Source organism: Cryptomeria japonica, chromosome 9 (genome assembly GCF_030272615.1).
Source record: "Cryptomeria japonica chromosome 9, Sugi_1.0, whole genome shotgun sequence".
NCBI classification, from domain to species: Eukaryota; Viridiplantae; Streptophyta; class Pinopsida; order Cupressales; family Cupressaceae; genus Cryptomeria; species Cryptomeria japonica.
Genome location: NC_081413.1, coordinates 366,275,036 through 366,302,202, shown reverse-complemented (window position 1 = coordinate 366,302,202; position 27,167 = coordinate 366,275,036).

The following is a 27,167-nucleotide window of genomic DNA, read 5'->3' as shown; positions in this document are numbered from 1 at the left end:
GAGTTCTTCAACACGACATTTGGTGAAGAATCTCACATCTTCGACTGACAATACTCTGTCCGGGATGAGTGAAAAGGCGGTTTTGTCATCCGGTTCGGAAGTGACTTTGGGAGTCAAAGAGTATTTCAGTGAGGGCTTCTCTACATTCTTGACAACTATGGGATCTTGGATCTTGGGCGCCATTTAAGATTTTAGGTAAAAACTAGTAAAGAGTCCTTAGGGTTTCAGGATTTCAAATGACAGACGCTTTACACTCAGCAGATAATAACAATTTGATAAGATCGGTAAACTAGCTTAACAGTGCGATGAGATTGATGTAAATACCTTGGATTTTCTTTGAATGAGGTTTTGATCGCCTTGGAATCGCTTGCTCTGCTCTCTTGAAAACTTGGTAAGTGTAAATGACCGCAAAAATGCTTTTAAGTACACAAAATACCTTATCAGGCTCCGTGCGGGTTAGGTCAAAAACATTAAATGCACTCGGTTCCTCTTTAACCGATTTACTCTCTTTTATCGTTTTAACCGAGTAACCAAGCTTCCTTCATTTACCGACTTGACAGGCTTCCTATATACACCGACATGACAGGTTTCCTATAAAGTGCTTCAAAAGACTTTGATAGAATTTCAAACTTAATAATACATCTTAACTATGCAGATTTTGAATTTAGTACATAATAGAATAGGAACTGTTATGATTTTAACCTTCAGAGAATGCAGTCCCTTCATACCTTTACCGATTAATTTGGAATAGGTGCACCTAACTTGGTAGGTAAGGTGCTTTCTTCATTTGACACAACTTCCTTCTTTATCCAAATCATCTTTAATTTTTCTTTTATTTCCTTAGTGTCTTTTCTAGGTTGATCTCTGCAATCTCCAGCCAAGTGTCCAACTTTGTGACAATGAAAACATGTCATACCAGGATTTCTCCATGATCTTTTTTTGTTCATTCCAAACCTTATAAAACAGTTGGCACTTATATGTCCATATCTTCCACAACATTCACACCATATCCTTGTATTGTAATCCCATGGTATTGCAGAATACTATCGGTAAGGATCTGTGTGAGTTTGGTAACCTCTAGCATTTGCTCGATGTGCATACCACATGTAGTTCTTTTACTTAAACCAACACTTCTCGGTACTATGTCCATATCTATTGCAGTTTCTACAAAACCCTTTGAATTTTGCCTTTTGATAATTGTTAATAGACTTTGTCCTACATTGATTAGATGTGTGACCATATTTATTGCAATTGTAACAATAACCATTGGACTTAGTGACATTCGGTTGCTTACCTTTTCTGATTTGGCATATGTTGGTAGTGTGACCTTGATTTCCACAGTAGTTTCAAATAGGCTTCTTTCTTTTGATGTTATTCCTATTTCCAGCTTGCTTTGATGATTCTCCTCTCTCGGTAGTATGAATTCCTTTCTCGGTAGAGTCTTTTCCTTTGTAACCGAGTCCTGCATCTCTATTGGGTCTTCTTGTATTTAGTTGCTCATCCAACATCTTTGATGCTTCATAACTCTTTTTCAGTGTTTCTTTGGATTTCTTCTCTATTTCAAGCTCATCGGTCAACTTTGATACTTCAAGTCTCAATGCTTGGTTCTCATCATTCTTCAGAATTGTTTCATGATGTGCATAACCTAGTTGATCTGATAGGTTTTGTTGAATTCCAGTCAACCTTGTGATTTCATCATTCTTATCTGATACTAAGACTTCAAGTTTTTGATTCTCTCTTTGTAGATCTCTTGCTTTATCCTCAGTTGTTCTCAATGCATCAAGATTTTAAGTCATCTGTGTGCTGAAATGTTCATGTTCTCTTTTCATTGCTTTTAGTTGATCAGCCAGTGCTTTGTTCTTTTCTTTCAATACTCCAATCATTTCTTCAGTTTCTTCAGATATACTATTCTCAGATGATGTCTCAATTTGTTCCACTAACTCTTGAGAGTCCTATAAATCATCAGATAATCTTCTTCTCACTTTCAAAGAATTTTTGCATTTGCCTCTGCATGTCTGCAATCACTTGATTAGCATGATCCAGCTCTTCTTGCGGATGCAAAATCCTCCGAGATTGTTTATAGCCTTCCATTGATAAGATCTTTCTCTTTAGGCAGTTAAACCTTTTTCCAAGATTGAAGCTCTGATACCAATTGTTAGGCCCAATATGGAAAGCTAATGTACTGAGAGGGGAGGGGTGAATCAGTACTCCAAAACTTTTCTTGAACAATATCTTTACTGTTATGCATAAACTGAATAGTGCAGTAACATAAAATAAAGTTAAAAGAAATAGATAACAATCATACATGATTCACTCCATAACACATATATTTTGGTTACGCAGAAACTCTTGGTTAGAGAGAAAAACTACAGTGGGGATGGCACCCACAACTTCACTACTGCAATAATAAAGAGTGCTCGGTTAGAGCTACATGTTTAGCTATTTCCGATAGCTTACCCTGTTAGGAGTAACAAGATCTATTAGATCTACCTTGCTAAAGGATTTTACAACACTTGATCTAAATGTTGCACCTGGTTAGAGGCTTTACAATTTATAGACTTGATTAGAGTCTTTTACCCTGTTAAAGGTTTCTCTTTCAACTTCACAATATTACAATAAAATCATTACAAATATCTACAACTTTACATCTGAAATGTTATAGTAGATTCTATGTGCTCAGAATAGATTACCTTGCTTATAGCATACCTCGGTAACCCATATAGTAACTCGGTAAACCCTTATGTTTACTCTGTTCTTCAACTGTTCTCTGAAAACCTTCTCGGTGACCTCAGTGTCTCTGTAACAATCTTCTTACATTCATACATACACCCTTAAATCATGTTGTATAAATAGATCTCTTAAGACGGTGATCCAATTCATTGCTTTGATCTTACAAACACGATTTATTGAATGAATGATCATGCAAAATATTTCATTGGTTAGATGACCTTGAAATCATACACAATCTTCTAGTGCAATTTCCAATGTGATAACGGTTAGATGTGCCTCGATCTTGTAACACGTTTTCATATGCATGTCCAGGTTCAATGAATCTATTAACATGTTTTACTCAGTGTACATCAACTCGGTGTGTCATCTTTGTTGCTCGATAGACATGAAAAGATACTCGGCAGACAGCTCGGTGTATACTACGTTTTGTGACTATTTTCTTCTGTAACCGACTAGACTGTGCATATCGACTTCTCTGTGTGTACCGACTGCATGATTCGGTAGTGTTAACTAACTAGAGTATATAGTATAACTTTGACATAAAACTAATGGCAATTTGATAAGTAGTAACACTTATGCAGAGGTCATCAATAGTAGGGTGATAAACCCACCTACACACCTTGGTCTTCTTTACCTTGAGTCTCCCTCACGGCTATGATTCACACCTCAACTGTGAAATCAAACTCTTACCCCTAACCAGGGATGGCACAACACTTCTACCACTTCCTAAGACCTATCAAGATCTTCCACAATGCTATTTTGAAGCACGAGATAAATATTGGCTTTTGAGGCCTAGACAAGCCTACCGGTACAGGTCTATCGACACAGGTTTATCGACACCGGTCTACCGGTTAGTAGCCCTATTTTACTATCTTTTTGGACTTTTCTCCAGATAACACCAAACAACAACCTAAATAAATTTATGTTTCAGACACCCTTTTGGTATTGCTATTAGATTCCAAAAGATTGGAATTCCACCCTATTCCCGCACTCTTCAACACCTACTTAGGTCACAGGCCTAATTGATCAGGTTAGACCGATTTTACAAAGGAGGTATATGAGAATGGGATCACAGGAAGGTTCCAACTCTTCGAGAAGTTTCTTCTATGTTCAAATACTCCAATTCCATCAATTCAACTCATCATCTCATCATAGTTCATTATATGCTCAATGAAACTCATCTAATCTAATCTAAACCCTCAACCAGTTTAGACTAGGGCTTGGTGGCAATGTACCAACCAACTCCTATGACCTCACCCCTCTGGAATCTCAAAAGGCATGTCCCTAACTTGAATTCTACCCATGGCCATCGGATCCCAATGAGTAGATTGCGAGTTAGGGTCTTATTTGCATGGTAACCCTTGAAAATGGAGGATTTCAAACCTGCAGAGGATAAAATGCTTATAACTTCCACTAAACTTTACTTCAAGAGGTCAGACCAAATGCATTGGAAGGGTGTTTCAGGGTTCTTTCTAACTAGATCAAAAACTCATCATTAGATCTCATGCTTGATATGAATACTATGGAAAAATATCATTGTTATGGCAAAATCAAACTTGTTCTATTCACTTTCTCCACCAAACTTTACAAAACTTTTGACTCCTTCTTCCTACAGCTGTCCAAGCATATATAAACCTTTTTCAATGTCCATAACCAAATTTTGAATAGTTAGGACCATTGGCAAAGTAGTTGGCATCCTACCAACAACTTTGAAAAGTTTCTTAACAACAAATGCAACATTTTGCAACTTAGGACAACATCGGTTATTAACCATCTAGACCTTAACACATCCAAGTTCATTATTTGCCATGACTTAGACTCCAAACACCTACGACAATATCCTAGACATGCTAACATTGAAAATCCAAATTCCAAGCCTTCATGGCCTAATACACCTCCAAGTTTATATGCTCACCTAAGATATTATTGACCATACAAATAGGCATTCAATTACATCAAGCGTGATCATTGATCTGACCCATTATTACAGCACAAATGAACCTATAGACACCACCATGTGCTTGAAAATAGATGTGTAATGGAATATGTTGTGCACCAGGAACTCTATTTGGCATAGTAGATGCAGTTTTGAGTTCATTTTATTGTTTTACTTCAGTGGAAGCTTGTAGTCAGTGAGACTCTTTAGTGATGAGCAGTATGCTCTAGGCAGTGTGCCTTCCTACATGTGCAGGCCCCCATTATATGTAATATCCTTTCATATGCCTAGTGAACTGACATTTTGGGTCACAAATCCTACCGTGGTTTTTCCTATTTGAGGTTTTCCACGTACAAACTCTGTGTGTTATGGTGTTCATTTATATGGATGGTTTTATTTGCTTCATGCTATATGTTTATTTGTTTATCGGTTTATATGTGTATGGTATAAAAGGGTAAAATCTTGTGTTATAGGCATCACACTGATTCACCCCCCCCCCCCCCCCCCCCTCTTAGTGTTCTTGGATCCCAACAATTGGTATCAAAGCTTGGTACCTCGGAAGAAGTTTAATAGCTTGAGGAAGATCCTGAAACCAGAATCTTTGAAGATGGCTATGGAGAAGCAACTTGAGATGACTCTTGAGGATTATGATGTTGAAAGGATGAAGAACTTGAAATTTCAAGATGAATTTAATTTTGTTAATGAGTTCATTCTTATCCTACAAGAAAGGTTATCATCAACTCAAGCCAAGAGAAAAGAACTTTTGCAAAACCCGGATGATGAGGAAAAGAATGCACTTAAGGAACAATGTAAGAAACTAAATCAAGCAAACATGCTCATGAAGAATGAAATACAAGATCTGACTATGAGGCTATCAAAAGATATTGAAGACAAAAAGAAGATGGATGATAATCTTGTTATATCTCTGAAGAACAAATTTGATGAATGTGGCAGATTGACTCATGAGGATAATCTATTGAGAACTGATTTGGCGCACTCCTAGAATAATGAACAAGAACTTGAAAGACAAATAACTACTCTGAGAGATGGTCTGACTACTGCAAGTGAGTATAAATAAAAATTCAGGATTAGTGTTGCAAAGTTGGATGACTTATTGAAAAGACAAAGGCAGATTGATGATTCTAGATGACTTGGATTTGTACAAGGTGAAAGCTTTGGTGTTGCAAATGAAGATCAGACAACCGGTATGCAGAAATCATCAAAACAGAGGAAACCGGTAAGGCAATCTAATGCTTATAAATTCAATGGTAGATGTTTTATTTGCAATAAATTTGGGCATATGGCTAAACAATATAGAAATAAAGCAAATCAAAACTACAATTATGTTCCTGATCAATGCACAAATTGCAAGAAATATGGTCATCGATCAAAATATTGTAGAATGAATGTTAAATGTCATGCATGTGGAAAGTTTGGACATTTTGCTAATCATTGTAGGTCAAGGAATGACACCGGATTTGTCAAAGCAATTCAGAAGAACAATGTTGCATGCTATGCATGCAACAAAATAGGTCATATTGCTAAGTATTGTAGAAGCAAGACTCAACTGGTTAGCAATGATAAAGATAATGAGAAAGGAAAGTAGAAGGTAGATGAAATACAACAAGATGACCAAGAGATGGGTTAGAAAATATAAAGAACCAAGTGGAGATGGATCTACACCGGTAACTCCACCAGTAGAACAATGTATTCCTCCACTGGCAAGAAATTCAACCAGTAACTGAGGCATAAGACTTAGAGGTTGGCAAAGTCATTGCAAAATCCTTCATAATACCCCGAAGGAGATCTAAGGAGATCTAGAAGAAATCAAGAAAGTTGTGTTCATCATAGATAAAGGTTCACCCTGGCACAAGACTGTGAAACCGACACTCGGTAGGGTTGTTCACGAAGCATTTATTACAAACAAAGATTAGGGTTTTATTCACTGATAAAAGGGGTAAGTGAATTCATTTTCACTCACTGAGAATTCAAGCATTCAGAGCAAAGAAAAGGAGAAGTTCAAGTGAATTAAGAGCGTGCAAAGGCATTCTAAAAGGATTTCAAGCAGTTATCTAAGAAGCACTGAATCTTCCACTGACGTTCACTTTCAGGTATTCTTTAAAATGGCATTTGGATCTTCAACTCCTACTTTCATTTCAAATCCCACCATTGTCGAAGTCAATGATAGGTTAAGGCCCGTATTCAAGGAGGTTCCCAAAATTACTAAGAAAGAAGACTCTGCGGAAGCATTTTCTAGGGTTCCTAACGATGTGATGTATGTTGAAGACGTAAGGGCATACATTCACTGCACCCTGGAGGATCTAGGCACAAAGGACATCAAAAGCATGTATCAATTCATGATACTAGGAGACTCTGGAACCATCAAGCTGGAATACAAGACAATTGAGGATCTAGGGTTAACCGGTATTCTGTACATACCAGAATTCAAGGATGAATTCATCAAATACATTTTGAGTAGGCTTCACAATGAGTTCATCTAGTTGGATAGGCCTTACATGATCACTAAGGAGGCTATTCAAGCAGCCACCGACTTACCCAAAGTTGGACAAGAACCTGCTAAGAAAATTTCCAACACAAAGGTCGAGAAACTCACCGGTGCAACTCCTGATAGTAGATCAATGAGGATCAGCACAATCACTAACACTGATGTGAAATTTGAAAGCATGATAATAGGTTATAAGGTAACTCAATCTAATCGATTGAATTTTGTTGCTAGTTCATGCATTCATGTTGCATATCAGATGTTGAGGAATAATGCAAAGTATGATTTATGTGAATGGATGAGGAGTGATTTGATGTTGAACCTTGGAAAGATCAAGGGAATCAAGAAAGGAACTTTTAGATATGGTAATCTCATTGTATGTCTAATGCTTTACTTTCTGAATGAGCTACCTAGTCTTGGCAAGAAGCGTTGGGCTCATGACATATCGGTAGGTATGCAGATCAAGGAAGCAATCACCGGTCTTGGCACCGACAAAGATGAGAAACTTTGGCGGTATTTCAAAACATTCCAAGAAAACATGAGGCAGAGGGAGAGAATATCAAAGAACATTATGGAAAAGTACTCCACTGATATCTGTTTTATGGTGAAAACCAATGAAACCCTTACGGAAGCAGTTGAACCTAGGACAATATGGGTTACAGAGCTTGGATATGAGGTGGATGATAGCATTTTTGAACTCTATGCAAAAATGTTGCTAGAAGCCCCATTGGATGACAAAACAGAGCATTTTGGCACAACAGAAGAGAAGGCCCTTGAAGTCAAAACTGGTTTTAACAGGAAGAGAAGAGAGAAGAAAATAGAAAAGATGTCTGCATATGTACAGGATGTAATTCATAAGATAGAAACTAAACTAGGTTCTGGATCCAAACTGGTAGTAGAATTGACAGTGGCTAGTACTGCAGAGGTGAAGAAGCCCGAAGCTTACATTTCAACCATCACTTCTAATTTTGACCCTCGGGACAATGAACCTCTAGCTTTCAAAAGGGTTAAAAGAAAGAAAGTGGATCAACCATTGGTAGAGCAGAAGAAGATGGAGCCTAGGAGGAGACTTGTCAGAAAGGCAACTAAACCTACAGCACCACCACCTCTGGCAAGGAAGCCTATACAAAAGAGGAAACCAGTTCTATCCACTCTGGCAACCCCAAGTAAAAAGAAGAAGAGTGATGACACCGAGTCCGGTAAGACTAAAATGACATGTGCTGAGCTAATTGATGAAATAACAAAAGATGGAATTTTGAAAAATGTATCTATGTGTTATGAGAACTTAGAAGAAAATGAGCAAAATGAAATAGAAGAGGCTATTTTGTTACATATAGACATTTATAAGAAATCCTTAATAGAAATTTTGAAGGAGATACCTCTATCTTTGTATAATAAACTTGATGCTAGAAGACTTGACATTGTCAAGAGAGATAGGAAAATTAAGGAAGTAGCACTTTTGGAAATGTGTGGTTCAATAAACAATGAGGAAATGAAAAGATGCATAGATGTTACAAATAGGACAATTTTCAGTAGTAAACCCCGACAAATAAGCCTTATGATGGGCAAAGTTAATGAGGTGATAAATGAGACCAATAAGGGTTGGACCAAATTCTTCTAGAAGAATCTAGATTTTCTTACATCTCAAGAAGAATTTGCAAAGGCTACATCTTCCACCATTCCAGATAAATCAAAAGGGAAAGGTATTCTGGATAGTTTAGCTCCAATTTTGAATACACCAGCAGTAACTATAGATATACAGACACAACTGGCTAAGGAAAGTGTACAATCTATACTGGCACAAACTATTTTTGAGCAAGGAAATATATAGGTTACAGGGAATATTGTGGATAATACTCCACCGGCAGTAACTGACACTGCACCAAGTGGCGAAGCCATCGGTGCAAAAGAGGTTGTAGAGGATAGGGTAAAGGGAACTGAATCTACACCGATAGTTAAAACTGATTCCCTAACAAAGGTTTTGGCAATTGACACTTCTCAAGCTGAGAAGAAATCAATCACTAAGATGAGTCCAACTAAGTTGATGATGATGGCTACTCAGAAATTATTGAAGGAGGGTACTACAGATAAGGGAATAATTGATCAATCAGTTACAATATTACATAATTTAATCCCTGATTGTAAGATTGAATATGGAGCAAGCCCTTCCGGCAAGCTCAAGACTCTAACCGAACATATTTATAACAATTTTAAATCTCTAAGGCAGATTGCAGACCGACAAGCTTTAGAAAGATTAACTATAGCTAAAAGAGCATCCTTTGACCAGATCATAAAAATGGAGAAAAGGAAAATTGAGGCCAAACTCATTCTTATTGAGGTTTGTTTAAAATAAGGTACATGTATCTACAAGGTTTGTTGTAACATAGGAATTCTTACGGCAAATGTAGATAGCAGACTAAAGGAGTTATATGATAAGTTAGCTAGCATTGCAAACTCTTTTTATGGATTAACCGCACTAACAACATCTGTTGATGGACAAATTTTATCCTTGGAGAACCAAATTTTTTCTTTTGAGAAGGAGAGAGGTAAATTCATTAGGAGAGCAAGAAGTCTTAGAGGATTGGTGAGTCCCAGATTAGATTCATTGGGTGTTCATAAGAGAGAGTGCATGGACAAGATTTCTAAACCCACACCGGTAGATGTCAAGGAGAAGGAAACACTTGCCCACTTACTAAGTGGACTAGCATCCATATCTGACACCTTCCAAACAATCTGGGATACATATCTTCAGTTGTTGGATAAAGTTTACGCAAAAAATTTGAAGTTGGTCAAGCTCCAGTGAAATTAACAGTATTCATTTATTCTTTTGTTCTGAATTCTTTCAATTCTTTCACCGGTCTTTGGAATTGATGCCAAAGGGGGAGTATATATATATGTGAAAAATATCAGAAAATATCACATGGGAAGGACATCAGGATATCAAAAGGGGTGTATTTCTCAGGGGGGGCATATTTTAGTGGAACTGACAGGGAATCCATTTTTCACACGAGTGTTGCCATCAATGCCAAAGGGGGAGATTGTTGGCAATTGACACTCATCAGATTCGTTTTGTTGTCATTGATGGCAACAAGTTTAGATGGAAATCATTTACCGGCATTAGGAGGCATATACTAGCAGACACCGACATTGGAGTATCCAAGACTGAAGGAAGCCGACATCAAGGAAGATTTATTTAGTAAAACATTTTGTAATTATTGTCGAGGCCGACATTGAATATCTTTTGTAATGCATTGTAAGCCAACATAAGGTACATTGTTTGTAATGGGTATATAGGTCAGTCTGCTAGGTCATTTTGATAATGACATAGGATGTGACATAAGTGAAATAGAATATATCATAATTGTATAATGTGAAGTATAAGAATGTAGATCAGTTGTATGCGAATGTTATATCATGCAATGATCTGTAGATAGTTTGGATAGCATTCTTTGAGGAGAGGAGATACTGGTAGTAGTGTTCAGGGTTTATGAACCGATACATAGCAGAGCTAGAACCAAAACTCTATTTGGCATAGCAGATGCAGTTTTGAGTTCATTTTATTGTTTTACTTCAACAGAAGCTTGTAGTCAGTGAGACTCTTTAGTGATGAGCAGTATGCTCTAGGCAGTGTGTCTTCCTGTATGTGCAAGCCCCAATTATATATAATATCCTTTCATATGGCCAGTGAATTGATATTGTGGGTAGCAAATCCCACCGTGGTTTTTCCTCTTTGAGATTTTCCACGTACAAACTCTATGTGTTATGGTGTTCATTTATGTGGATGGTTTATTTGCTTCATGCTATATGTTTATTTTTTTATCGGTTTATATGTGTATGGTATAAAAGGGTAAAATATTGTGTTACCAATAGAACACTGATTCACTCCCCTCCCCTCTCAGTGTTCTTGGATCACAACAAATATTGCAAATAGTAGAAGACTAGCAGAGAAAGATAGTAGAGCATGCAATCATGGAAGGAAAAATGATTGTCAAAGAATCTAGTAGCATGAAATTTTAGGTTTTGGAAAAGGTATTCTTGTATGAATTCGACCTAGAGAAAATCATAAATGTTGAAGTTGGTCCGAGTGATGTTGAGTTGTAGAGAGTTAAGGAATTGGAGTGCAAAGGTCTAAATCTGTGGACTGAATTCCCTTGGTTTGATAATGCAAAGGTTATCGGGGTGATCCTTAGTTGTGTGTGGGATGAAAACATTGTGTTGGATAAACCCTAAGGAGGTTATCTCGAAGAACACTGGATTATGCGATAATGGAGATGTTTCAGCTAAGAAGTCAATTAAGAATAGAGAAGTGGAAACCGTAACTGGTGTAAAGGGTGATCAATGAGCATTGATCATTGAAAGATTGTCAACCCTATGGTGAGGTATGTTGCCTACAACATTTCTTATAAGAAATATTTCAGGAATAGGGAAGGTGCCACTTCGGCAATTACAGTATATATGACACATATGCTTTTAATGGAAAACAAATCATTCGACTTGTGTGAATTGTTGAGAGAATTATTGCTGGAAAATGTTAAGATGTCAAAAGTGCGAAATTATCCTTTCTGGTTTGGTTCATTGCTTGTATGTTTAATCATGTATTATTTGGGATCCCTTATGGAAAAAGAGAATGTTATATGGGAATCTAGTGTCCCAGTTGCAAGGAAGATATTCAAATATTTGAACAGTCTAGATAGTAAAGAGGAAGCTTGTAATGCATATTTCAAATCCTTTTTGGACATGTGGCATGTTGGCTCGGTATCCCCTATTTCTAGTTTTAGAGGTTCTTCCTCCAGAAAGAGGAAAGGAAGAGAATCTATTTCTATGAGTGTTTTAGAGTCAAAGAAAACCAAGAAGGATTTGCATGAGAGAGATATTCTTGTATTTGAGGATCCACAGTCTCTTGTAATTGAAGGAGAGCTAGTTGTGGAAGCTAAAGAATTAGATGATTAATCAAATTTGTTGGAGTTGGTTGGTAGCATTAATGGAATCAAGAAAATTGGCAAGATGTGGCTGACTTTAGTTGAGTCAGGTAGAATTGAATTTTTTTTGTTGAATCACTTGATCTAGAATAGCATGACCATTGAGGATATTAGTAATTTTCTTTTCGAATCCTTGAGTGAAATTCTTACGGAGAGTTATTTGCACAAGCTGTTGAGGTTGGACTATTTGAGGAAAAAGGAATTGATCTGCAGAATCTGTTGAATGAATGTGTTGATGCATAGAAAGCTCTATCAGTGTGTATTGAGGAATTGAGAGACTATATCTGCAATGCTAGCAGAGTCTACAAGTATTGCACCTCTTGGCCAACAGTTGCAATGAAGCACAAAGCCAAAATTGATGTCATTGAAGATGAATTGAGTGCTTTAGGAAAATGTTTTGATTTTTTGGAAGATAAGGATGGTGAGAAAAGGAAAAGAATAAACTCTCTTCAAGCTAAACTCTTATATTTGCAGAGGTAGAGAGAAGACTTCACAAGCATGTTTTGGAAATTGAAAGAGATTGTTGAGGCAAAGATGGAGCACTTTTCAACATTGCTTGGCAGTGCAGTTGAGTATGAGTATAAATTATCTGCTCCAGACAATTTATCCCATGTTGTTGAGATGTTAGTGGAATGCATAAGCATTTTAGTTAGCATTAAACTAGCCATAAATTCTTGGGAAGTTCTTTCGGAACTAAAGGAGAAATACAAACTTGTCTTTCCAAAGAAGAGAAGCTTAAGGTAATATCTGGTTTGGTTTTTAGCAATTTTGCAACTATGTATATACTTTGTTTTTCTTTCTTTTCTTTTTCATCAAAGGCATCCTTTGTCCTTGATGTCAAAAGGGGGAAAAGGGAATATGAATTTTGGAATTAAAGAGATGTATGAGTTAGGGGGAGTTGAGTTATATGCAGATATGTTTTGGATATGTTTTGCCATCAATGACAAAGGGGGAGATTGTTAGACTTGTGTGAATATTGTCATCATTGATGTCAAACTAGTTATCCGATTTGGACCAGATAGCATATGCGGTTCATTGTTGTCAATCGTATTATCCACTTTTAGTCTGGATGTTGTATGCAATCGATATGTGCAAAGCAGGTGTTGTGTCTTCTTAGATGTGATGCAGTAAAATGGAGTTGATATAACAGAGTGATTTTTGTAACATCCCTATCTCCAGAATTATGAGTTGTGCTTACATTTGTCTCGGTAACAGTTACATGTTTTGGTATCAACTATTTTGGTTATGTTAGGTGTATCTCTTCATGTCTCATGGTTTGGTATCCTTAGTATGAGCAAATTCTGTATTTTGGAGTTTTAGAGATGTCATGCTCGAGTTTTGCAATAATGAGTCAGTATCTATGGGTCTGGATGACCTTGTCCCATTTCAATAATTAAGGTATATGCATCAGTAAAAGAATTGTGTAAAAGGAAGCATGTAAATATCTTGTGGAGGTTGACTCAGTTGTCATGTTTGTGTTCAAGGCTTTATTGGGTACTGTGTTGTGCTAGGCAGACACATTATCCTCGTGTATGATTCCTCTGACATGTATATATAGAGAAGCTTGTGATATGTGAAAGTGCATGGTGTGTATGTGAGTATTATGTGGGAGCAACGGAGATTGCAGAGAAGAAAATGTGAAGTGTGAGTTGTAGGCAATGAAGACAATGGGGGCATAATCAATGTGCAGATAGTGTTGCAGTAATCCTTCATCGGATTTGTTGCAGAGGATAGTTGTATAGAGATATTTCACCAGATCTATAGTAGGGCTTGAGAATTGTGATTTGTGTTTAACTTAGAATTGATCTCATGCATTCAAAGATGCAATCCTTTTTAGTTCATTATTACTTGTTGCAGTGGGCATTCCGACAGTTAGTTGTCTTTGTAACTTTGCAGTGAGCATTTTGGTAGTGAGTTGTTTTTGTATACTAGCAGTGAGCCACCCTTTTATAAAACACCATATAACTAGTTATATTCTCTTGAGAGTTAATCGTGGTTTTTCCCGTTTGGGTTTTCCACGTATAAAATTCTTGTGTTTCTCTTGTGGCTATGTTTTCATGTTTATTCCACATTTATTGTTTTATGTGTGTCAAGTATAATTGATGAGTTTGATATTTCGGCAAAAGGCTTAAGTTTGGAGAAAGTTTCCAAACTTGTGTGAATACTAATTCACACCCCCTCTTAGTATTCTAGTTCCTTCAACCAATTCAACACACCTTTGTAAAGGGAGATTGTTTCTAGAAGCAGAATGCCTGTTGGGAAGAAACTTTCCAAGAAAGGAAGAGGGATATGCCAATCTTGGTCAAGGTCCATCTCTTCTAGGGGATAATCTTCTTTCTTCAAATCTTCGACATTCATGAACCAAGAGACTAAGGTTGGGGATTCTCCCTTCTTTTCTTCTTCTTGGTTTTGTCATTTCTCCATCTCAATGGTCTCCAATTGTTGTTGAAAGTTGCACAACATCTCACCGGTTGTAGGATGATTGTAATTTTCATAATATGACATGATGAATGCATCCTCTGTGGTCATTTGTGGGTATACGTGAAAAAAGCCATCCATTACTCCTTCGGGTAGATAGAATCTTCAACTACAAAAGGAATTCCAATGTCCCATTGGGCATGCCAAGAAAAATTTGTTGATCCTCGAAATCGGCTTTCGCCAATTTCCAATGGTAGTTCAGGAAGTTCACAGGTGTGGGACCAAATGTGACTTATGAAACAACCTCTGGGATTTTAGAAGCCAACTATTCATTTAAAATGGGTTTGGAAAAGGAAGAGGGAAAACCAAAATCCAAACCAAAGCCTTTCAAAGGAATGGAAGCTTCAATGAATGCAGAGATTTTACAAAAGACTAGAAGCAGTTTGCTTGGAGAACCTATTTTGCAGATCAAGACCAGTATGCCACATACCCTTCATTATTGGGAAGAGAACAAAATGAACAAAGTAACTCAAACATAGTTCATAACATTCAAATCTTCCTGTGGGAAGCACCCATAAAGGCAAAACAAAATCGATATCCCTGCTACCCTGAAATGACAAATCCCCTTACTTCTTATGAAACAAGTGCCATTTGAAACTAGTTTTTATAAAACTAAAAGAGTGATTATACATGATCCATATTTCATAAATGAAAGAAATAGAAATAAGACAACCATTATGAAAAATAACATTGCCCTTGTTAATGGCAAAAAAAATCATTTATAATGATAAAAAGGTGACAAAGGCACAATCTATCGATTTACAAATGACAATAAGGTGGTAATGTAGATCACAATTAATGCAAGAAAATAAATGGATGGAAGATTGTAATTATTCTTTTAAAGCTTTTACATCCATAGAAGAACATCTCTAGGAGATTCAATCCCATAGAATTCAAAAATTCAAAATCCTGCTCTCACTCCTTGCAAGCTTTTATAATTTTTCTTAAAGAATGTTGTTGCTTAGCATGAGAATTTTGGGAGTAAGGCTAGGATGACAATGTTGTCTGCTTTTGTGCTGGTGAATTTTGGGCCATAGATTCATCTTTGATCTTTGGTATGGGGAACATCTATGCTTTGGTCATGATTGAGGGGCTAACCACCTCTATTATTTTTGTGATCTTCTTGAATTTAAAGCATCTTTACAACTTGTCTGGTTCATGCAATGGGCATCCTTTTGCTTAGCTATTTCCATCACTCATTTTCCATGACCACTGTTATTCTAATGACCAATAATCATCACCTACTAAGGTGGAGATATGGGCTACACACATGGAGGATTTGAAAGCTCTTTATGGCCTTCCCAACCCCTTTAGTGAAGCTTCCTTGTGGATGTGACATGTGGCAGGGGACAATGATTTTCAAGGGAAGACTCATAGCATAGTTTGAATTCTTCATGGATGCGATCGGTGACGGGAAGACAGGAACTAGGCCAAAATGATTCCGAGTTTCAAATATATATAGCTATCTACCGAGCATTTATGGGGCACACCTTGCCTAAAAAGTGAAAGGATGTCACCAACTTTGCAAATGAGAATGGGATTTGGAAGGCCAGTTGTTGTAGATGAATCTACAACTTATAAAGGCAAGGCCATAAGGAAAAGAGATCACACAATCATAACATGTGGCCCAATGAGATGCAAGGGTAGGTAGGGGCAGGTAGGATAAACAATAGATAATTCCATAAAAGGTGGATCACCCACCTCTCCTACAACCATATTCCTTAGATATGCAATTCCCTAAGTGTTTCATATACAAATTACTATGATATGCATTATCCTAAGTTAACTTAAGTGTAATTACATGAGACATAAATTACATGAACACCCCCCCTTAAGTGCAACTTAGTGGAATGTAGACTCAAGCTAACAATGCAAGATGGGTCTCAAGAACTAGGCCATGTTAGGTAACCATGTACAAATGCAATGCAATCTCTCGCAAACAAAGAAAGAGAGAAAAATCTAGTGGGAAAAAATCCCAAACACGCAATGCTCTCAATGAAGAATGAGAAGAAAAAACCTCATGTGAGGAAAAAGCCCCCCTCCATAAGAGAGAAGAAGAGAGACCATGAAGCCCCACTCAATGTAGAATTTCCTGTAAAGATGGTCCAATGATGTCGACCAAAATTCCTCCCCATTAGGAATAAATTGAGCTAATGTTGCACCAAGAATGTCAAAGTGTGCCAAAACTAAGATTAAGAATAACCAATGAATCATTCACTACAACATAATAAAGATCAGGCATGGAGACAACCTATATGAGCATCAACTGGATACTCAAACTACATACATTCTCATATGAGAGATGTACCAAGTCTCAAAAGATAATTCCTAATCTATTGAATACAGGAGGACCACATCAAATATGCCATTAATGACAAAGTACAAAGAGGTGTGACACTTTATATTAGAGCAAGAACAACATAGCTCATGCAAGAGAATACAACATGATGATGCAAATTTAGAAACATGAAGATGATGCCACCAAAAAGATGCCATGTAGAAGATCGCAGATGAAGATGCTTCTAATTTGTGTGTCACCAAGAATAATGTAGGAGCTATTGGCCCCCCCTAGCTGTCGGTTGAAGGATGTTGCAATATAGTTATGATAGGTGGACAAAAAAAATGTGTTCCCAATTTGCTTTTTTAATGAAATTTTGTTTTTGAAAAACTTAATTAAAAGTTTAATAAAAAAACATTTGTTAAAAACCCCATAAAAAACTTTATTGAAAATTAATGAAGAAAAAATTGATTTTTTTTTTTTTTTTTTGGAAAAAACTCTATTAAAAATAAAGTAAAAAACAAATACATTTTTTTAATTTAATAAATTATTATTTTTTTATTATTTAAAAACTTCATTAAAAAAATTAACAAATTTTAATTTAAAATATTTTAATAAAAATTATTAAAGGAGAAAACTTTATTAAAAAATATTTTTATTAAAACTATTTAATTTTTAAAGTTTTTAATTAAAAAATAGATTTCATTTAAATAAATTTAAATAACCCCTTAAGGGGGCTGCGGGGACACCTGCGTACCTACAAATAAACTATGATACGTAAGGTTTGTGGGGCATAGGTTGTTGGCAATTGACACTCTATTGGTTGGTTTCACTATGTTGTCATTGATGTCAACATGATTTTGTGTTCCGACTTCATATGGTGTACCGACAGGCACTTCACAGATTCTACACTGACACTGACACCGACAGGTCAGAAAGATTTATAAAGATTTATTTGGTCACCGACAATGCAAGCTAACATGATATAGTAAAGGTTATCGATATTGGAGGCCGACATATCTTGGATCCGACATTGGCAATTTGTTTTAATGCTTATACATTTATGTTATCAGACCGACATATAATCAAATATTGTATATATCTTTGTATGCCGACATAAGGCATAAAATTTGTATAGGGTATATAGGTCAGTTTGATTAGATCATTATGAATGGATATAATGGATATGTGAATGTATGTGAGGAATTTATTCAGAGAGATTATGTATGTGAGGAATTTATTGTAAGGGTTATTCTGGTAAAGGGGTTTAGGGTTTCAAACTGGAACAAATAGAGCTTAAACCAGAACTATATTTTGGCGTAGAAGATGTTATCTTAGCAGTTCACAATTCTTCGGATTGTTGTCTAGAATTTTATGTAGTCAGTCAGGCTCCTATTGTGAGTGAGCAGTGTGCTCTAGGCTGTAAGCCTTCCTGCAAGTGCAGGCCCTTCATATTTTGTAATATCTCTTCATATGGCCAATGGAATGATTGTGGGTCATAAATCCCATCGTGGTTTTTCCTCTTTGAGGTATTCCACGTATAAATCTGTGTGTTATGATTCTCATTTATGTGTTTGGGTTATTGGTTGCTTTACTTCTTTCAATTCTGTATGTATTGGTATATCGGTTGGTGTATTTATGTTTCAATAAGGCTAAAATCCACTTTTCTGGTATAACATTGATTCACCCCCCCCCTCTCATTCTTATTGGTTTCCAACAATTGGTATCAGAGCTTTGTGTCTCAGAGGAAGTTTAACAGCTTGAGGAAGATCCTGAAACCGGAATCCATGAATATGGCTTTGGAGAAGCAGCTTGAGATGACACTTGAAGATTATGATGCTGAAAGATTGAAGAACTTAAAGCTAGAAGATGAATTGAATTCTGCTAAGGAATTCAATCTTGTCCTACAAGAGAGACTATCATCTGTTCAAGCTAGGAGGAAGAAACTTTTGCAAAATTAGGATGATGAAGAGAAAAATGCACTTAAGGAGCAATGCCAGAAATTGAGTCAGGAGAACATGGTTACGAAAAATGAAATGCAACTTATAACTATGAGGATGTCTAAGTGTAAAGTTCTGATGCCAATAGCTAACAAGATGAGAGGGGGGGGGTGAATCATACAAACTTAATCTTCCATAATCTCAACAGATTCAACCTCGGTAACTTAAACTTCAACAATATAACCAAAAACTGCTAAACATGCAAACTCATAAACATATAATCATCATAACACATATAACACCAGATTTAACATGGAAACCCAAATAGGGAAAAACCACTGTGGGATTTCGGACCCACTAAGAAATATACTCTTCTAGAGTATTCTTGGTTAAAAGCAAATCCTGTTAAAGATTACAAACACATTGCTAGATGTGACCCGGTTAAGGGATTTCCCTCAGATCTATTAGGATCTTCACTTTGTTAGAAGTAACCTTGTCAAAGGATTTCAAACACTCATTTAGAATGTTACCTTGCTAGAGGGTTTACAAATAAGAGTGTTAAGTCCACTCGGTTAAGAGATTTTCTGTCACTCACAAAATAATAGTAATAAAAATATATCTGCAACTTCACATCTAAAATGCTAAAGCAGATTCTATTTTGCTCAAACTAATCTAGTCATAGGACTTATCTTGTCCCTTTGTTGGGTTCCTTACTTTGTTATTCAAACATGTCTTCAAGCTTTTGTGCTCGGTAATCACTATGTAGCATCCTTGTGCTTACACTTGCCCACATACATTGTTCATCAACAATTTCTTATTTATAAACAATTTGCTAACCACTGAATATCCTTGATCACATTTCCCATGATCAATCTTAGCCATCAGATTTTCAAACTTGACTAGGTTCAATGCATCCTTTGATCTGAAAATGTTTTACCTCACCTTGGGACTTGCATTCCTTTCTTGGAACTTGCATAAGGTTATTGCGGTTCAATCTGTGTTGTAGATCTTCCCGCCGATCTTCTATTGCCGTAGATCCTTAACAAACTTCATACACGACATACCAATCATTTAATCAACTCCATCTCATCAACATCCTTCATTAAATAATGCTTTTATCCATCCAATGTGATCTGTCATAACTCGGTTGCAACTTGGTAAATACTAAACTTTACTCGGTAGACATTCCTCCTTCATTAATCGATATCGATAACCTTAGGGTTTATCGACTAGGTTCCTTAGGGTTTACCGACTAGGTTCTTTGCTCGGTGACATAGTATAGTATTAACCTTACAATTAACAACATATGTAGGATATCAAAACAATCTAAACATCATGATCTCATCATTGTCTAACACGGTAATAGTTGCCCATTGAATAACTTATTTCTCCCCTTATTCATCACATTCTTTTTGTGTCACTTACCAACCACTTAATACTCATCAAATCAATCTCCTCAAGATATGGCAACATCATACTGAATCAGAAAATCAATTTCTTGACATCAATGACAAATATAATGTTATAAAGATAGTTATCATCATTTTTCAGTTATATCAATAATCTTCAACAACCTTCTCAATATCCTTAATGAATATCAACAATCTTTCTTTCTATTGAAATGCCAACACTAAGGAGATTGGGGACAGAAAGAAAAAGGAAGAAAATCTTGTTGTATCTCTGAAGAACAAATTTGAAGAATGTGATAGGTTAGTTCATGAAAATGATATGTTAAAAACTAATTTGGTACAATCCTAGAGTAATTGGCAAGAGCTTGAGAGACAAGTGATAATACTAAGAGAAGATTTAACTACTACAAGTGAGTACAAATAAAAATTCAAGATCAACTCAGCACAACTTGATGAGTTATTGAAGAGACAGAGGCAGATTGGAGATTCCAGTGGACTTGGATTTGAGCAAGGACAGAGTTCCGATACTGCTAATGAAAATCAAAACCATAAGGCACCGGTAAGACAATTCAATGTTTATAAATTCAATGGTAGATGTTTTGTTTGCAATAGATTTGGTCACATGGCTAGGCAATGTAGAAATAGAGCAAATCAGAATCCTAATTCTGCTCCCGGTAAATGTTCTAAATGTAATAATTTTGGTCATAAGATAGAAGATTGCAAAATGAATGTTAAATGCAATGCTTGTGGAAAATTTGGACATATGGCTAATCAGTACAGGTCAAGCAATTTCATTGGTTTTAGCAAAGCAATTCAAAAGAACAATGTTACATGTTATGCATGTAATGAAGTTGGACATATTGCTAAGTTTTGTAGAAGCAAAAATCCACCGGTTAGTAATAGAGGATCAAATAAGAAAGGAACAGAGAAGGTTAGTGAAATCCGGCAAGATCATACTCAGAGATGGCTTAGGAAGACTAAAGAACAATCATTAGATGGGAATGTCCCGGCTACTTATCCAATAGAAGAGGTTGCTCCTACATCGACAAGAAGCTCCTCCGATAACTAAGGAAGATGCCTTAGGGGTAGGAAAAATTCATGAAGATTCTGCAAATGCCCAAGGAAGAGGTTATGGAAGATGTTCCAAACATTGGAGAGGATTATTCGGCATGCATATGTTCTGACCAAGATCTGGTATCTTTCACCGACAGTCATTTATGTCAATAGAAGATTAGGTTTTTTCTTGATGGTTAAAAAGTCGAATACACTTCATTGTTAACCACCCTACATTCAGAGCAATTTCGGAGCGATTCAGAGTGACTAAGTGTGATCAAAGGCTATTCAGAGGCAATTAGATTTCTTCTTGAGTGATTTCACCGGCCTCTGGAATAATTTGTTGAAGGTTTTCACTGAGAGTGATCAAAAGGTATTTATCTTGAAACATAGAAGTGGGATCATCTTCTATTCTTGGTTTTGTTGCAAACCCAACTGTCGTGGAGGTTAAGGACCGCCCCAGGCCAATTTTGAAGCAATATCCACATGTGGCTACCTTGGAAGATTCAGTTGGAGCATTTTATCATGTTTCGGAGGGAGTTGTGTATGTAGAGGATATTAGGGCTTATATTCACTATCCTATCGAGGACTTGGGAACTTCAGAAATCAAGGGAATGTATATGAGCGAGCTAATGGGAGAATCTGGAAAGATCAAACTAGCATATAAACATATTGAAGAACTAGAGTTTACAAACATTCTAGATATTTTGAAGTTTGAGGATGAGATAATCAGATATGTACTAAGAAGAGTACATGGGGAATTCATATGGCTGAACAGACCTTACAAAATCACCAAGGAAGCCATCCGAGCAATTACTGGTTTGCCATCGGTAGGGCAACATCTAGACAAGAAAGTTTCAAACGACTTCATGAGGAAGATCACTGGTGCTACATCTGACAAAAGATCCATGAAAGTGAGCACTATCACCGACACCAACATCAAATTTGGTAGCATGATTATCGGATATAAGGTAACTCAGTCAAACCGATTGAATCTGTTTCCAGTTCATGCATTTTGGCTGCATACAAAATGATGAGAGATAATGTAAAGCTAGATCTATGCGGTTGGATGCTTGATGAGTTGTTAATCAACTTAGGAAATATTAAGGGTGAGAAGAAGGGCACTTTCTGGTATGGAAACTTGTTAGTTTGCTTGATGCTATATTTTCTGAATGATTCACCCGGTTCTGGCAAGAGACAATGGGCTTTTGACATTCCAGTAGGAAGACAATTGAAGTAATCAATTGTTGCATTAGGGAGATAGAGAGATGATAAGATATGGGTGATGAATAATGATGAACAAAAAATACCCTAACTAGTACTGAGAGGGGGGGTGAATCAGTACATAAAAAAACTTCTCCGCAACTTATCAAGTTAAAACAATGCTAACTGGTTCTCTTCATAACTGAACTTAACCATGGCAATACCAGTTAAACACAGTAAGACTTCAGACAACATAAACCAGTAAAAATGAACACTTCAAATACATTCAATACTTGATAACTACTTCACCCATAAACATATGCATGTGGTGTATCAGCAATACCATAACCATTAGCTCTGCATGCATAATCACTCAAACAAAGAATGCTTAATCATCAAATGAAAAATGCACAACTCATGACACACAATTTTTTCACGTGGAAACCCAAATGGGAAAAACCACGGTGGGGATGAATACCCACAAGCTTGTTTTGAGCTCTTTTGAAGCTCACTCTGTTAGGAGCCTAGTTCGGTTAAAGACTTTACAATAAGGTTCTGCTAGGAACCGATCCTGTTAAAGATCACCCGGTTAAAGGATGGCTATATACCTTGTTAAAGGTTGAAACCCTATTAAAGGTTACCTCGCTAGAGGATTTAAAGAACTCAATGAACTTGAGTCACCTGGTTAGAGGATTTACAGTAAGCCTATTAAAGCTACCCGACAAAGGGATTTTCCATCTGTTGAAATGGTTAGAAGACAACAGGTAAAACTCTGATCTGATAACAACACTATATGCTAAGGCAAATCCTTTTCGGTTCCTCTACTCTGCAATCACACTTTGTAGTTTTCACTCATTGGTCTGGCAAGTATCTCATCACTCGGATACATACACAACTTTTGCCAACAACAACAATATCAAAACTCATCGACCTTATAGACAAGAATTAGGTCGGTAACACAAACCCTAAACCCTAAGCATCTTAGGTTTATAGTTACAAGCGATGCAATCCTAACCGTCCAAACACTTTTCATAGAATGAAACAATCTCAAACAGATCACAAGTCATTCTGCATCATCCATTCTTCACCGCACATAGAAATCAGTAACCCATCACGCTTTTTTCTCATACCGCTAAGAAGAATGTTCATTCTTGAGGTAGACATTTAATGCAATCGATCTTCACATGCAAGATCCTCAAGGAAATCCTTCAAGTGCACAAAACTGTCGTGGCATTTCAATCTCATCCTTATTTCTTAGCTAACTCATCACAAAATATCATCGGTTGCATCACACAAGCTAGATTGCCAAATCGGAAACCCTAAAGCTGAGACTACCAACCAGTAGTCACACTTAGTGAAACCCCGACACCGGTTCACTACAACTCTTCATATCAGTTGACCTATACCGCTTCCAAGCTTCATACTGGTGTACTTGCTTGAACACATATTGACATCAATGACAACATACTTTGTCACCGCTTCATCATATGCCAACAATGGGGTTATTTAAAGGCATTTTAAAAATCTATGAGGTCTAGGGTAAGGGTACTTGAGCATATTGTAGAGAAATATTATACCAACATTTGCTTCATGGTGAAGAAGGATGAGACTCTCATGGAAGCAGTTAAGCCACGAAAGATTTGGATCGAAAAAATGGGCTATGAGGTAGATGCACAGATTCTTGATGCCTACGCAAAAATGCTAATTGATGCACCAATAGATGAGACAGAGAAGCCCTGGGGAATTGCACAACAGAAAACTCAAGAGGTTCAAATAGAGTTCAACCAAAAGCAAAGGGAGAAACAAGAAGGAAAAACAAGTAAGTTTGTGCAGAAGGTCTCACAGGACATCAAGGCACTAATTGATGTTGTCACAGAGAAAGGCAGAAAGAGGAAGGATCCAAAAGTTCATATTGAGCCTGTTACTGTAGAATCTCAATCATAGGATGACACACCGTTAGAATTTAAGAGGGTTGTTAGGAAGAAACCAGAGGAAACAAAGGTGGAAGAAAAGAAGCAACCAGTTAGGAAGGTCACAATCAAGCTATCAACACAGAAGCAAGCACCTAAAGCTACACCTGCAACTGCATCCGGTATTGCCAAAAGGAAGAAGAAGGATGACACTGATTCTGGTAAGGTTTCACCTAAAACTTGTGCAACATTGGTAGATGAAATCACAAAAGATGGCATGCCAAAGAATGTTAAATTTTATTAAGAAAACTTAGAGTAGGATGAATAGAGAGAGGTAGAAGAAGCAGTCCTATTATACGTGGATATCTATAAGAAATACTTAATAGAGATAGAAAATCAAATGTCGACTGAGTTATATAACATGTTAGATGCTAGAAGATTATCTGCTATGCAAGAGGATAAACACATTAAAGCTCAAGAACTACTATCTATCTGTGTTACTATAGCTCTAGGTGAAATGGAAAAGACACTCGAGGTGGCAGACATAAAAGTTTTCAATAGAAAACATAGGATAACTAGTCTGATGCTAGGGAGAGTGAATGAAATAATAAAAGAAACTCAAAAAGCATGGGTTAAAGTTTTTAGAGAAAACAGAGGATTCTTTACTTCACCGGAAACCAAGATAGACACTGTAGATACCCCGGTTGAAGGAAAAAGAAAGAGGATTATGGGCACTTCACCATCAGTTTTGAAAAATATTAAGATAGTGGAAATTGAGCCATTGGTAAATACAGATGTACAGATTGAGGATACTGTTTCTATAGAGGAACTGACAGTTACACATGCTGCACCAAGTGGCGAAGCCACCGGTGCAAGTGAAGAGGTTATAAAGGATAAAACATCGGAGGAGAAAACATGGGAATCCGACAGGAAACTAGTTGTTGGCCCATCATTGTTGTCAATTGACATTTCTCAGGTAGAAAAGAAAACCATCACAAAAATGAGTCCCACTGAACTGATGATGATGGCTTCTCATAAATTGATGAAGAAGGGATCCATAGATAAGGGGATTATAGATCAATCAATCACTATTCTACACAGATTGGTCCCAGAATGTAAGATTGAAAATGAAGCGAGCCCTTCCAGCAAGCTTAAGGTAATCACTGAGCACATATCAAAAAACTTTCAATCCTTACAACGAATCTCTAACCGACAAGCACTAGAAAAGTTAACTCGGGCTAAGAGAGTTGCTTTTGGTCAGGTAATTAAATTAGAGAAGAAAAAGATTGAAGAGAAGCTAATCCTAATAGAAAATTCTTTGAAACAATGTACACATATATATAGGGTATGTTGTAACACTGAAATACTTACAACAAATGTAGATAAAAAGATAAAAGAGATTCAGGAGAAAATTGCAAGTATTGCTAACTCTTTTGATGGATTAATTTCATTGACTACATCAATTGATGGTCAAATTTTGATCTTGGAGAGCCAAATTTCTGCTCTTGAGAAGGAAAGAGACAAAATAATTCGTAGAGCCAAAAGTCTAAGAGGCTTGGTGAGTCCACAATTGGATTCACTCTGTGTACACAAGAAAGAATACACGGATATGGTGGGAAAGCCCACACCGACAAAGGTAAATGAGAAAGAATCTTTTGCACATTTATTGAGTGGACTTGTATCTAATTCAGGCACATTCAAAACTGGCTTGGATACTTATGTGGAGTTACTGGAGAAGGCTTATCTAGAAATTTTGAAATCGGTCAAGCTCCGGTAAGACATTTTTGGAGGTATTCATTGTACAGTTCTTATTCTTTGACATTTTTTTTAGGCAGTGATGTCAAAGGGGGAGTAGTATAGATGTGAAAAAGAATAAAAGAGTTGCATACATTAGGGGGAGTTATGGATTTTTGATGATTTTGGAGATATGGAGTATTTTGCATATTTAGCTCAGGGGGAGCAGGGCAGGATGAAACTGGCAGATGAAACCTTGACCATTTTTCACATGAGTGTTGCCATCAATGCCAAAGGGGGAGATTTTTGGCAATTGACACTCTATTGGTTGGTTTCACTATGTTGTCATTGATGGCAACATGATTTTGTATTCCGGATTCATATGGTGTACCGACATGCACTTCACAAATTCTACACCGGCACCAACACCGACACCGAAAGGTCAGAAAGATTTCTTTGGTCACCGACAATGCAGATCGACATGGTATAATAAAGGTTATCGGTATTGGAGGCCGACATACCTTGGATCCGACATCGGCAATTTGTTTTAATGTTTATACATTTATGTTATCTGGCCGACATATAATCAGATATTGTATATATCTTTGTAAGCCGACATAAGGCATAAAATTTGTATAGGGTATATAGGTCAGTTTGATTATATCATTATGAATGGATATAATGGATATGCGAATGTAATATGATGCAAAATTATTCAGAGAGATTATGTATGTGAGGAATTTATTGTAAGGGTTATTCTGGTAAGGGGTTAAGGGTTTCAGATCAGAACAAACCGAGATTAAATCAGAACTATATTCTGGCATAGAAGATGCTATCTTAGTAGTTCACACTTCTCTGGATTGTTGTCTAGAATTTTATGTAGTCAGTGAGGCTCCTATTGTGATTGAATAGTGTGCTCTAGGCTGTAAGCCTTCCTGCAAGTGCAAGCCCTTCATATTTTGTAATATCTCTTCATATGGCCTATGGATTGATATTGTGGGTCACAAATCCCAC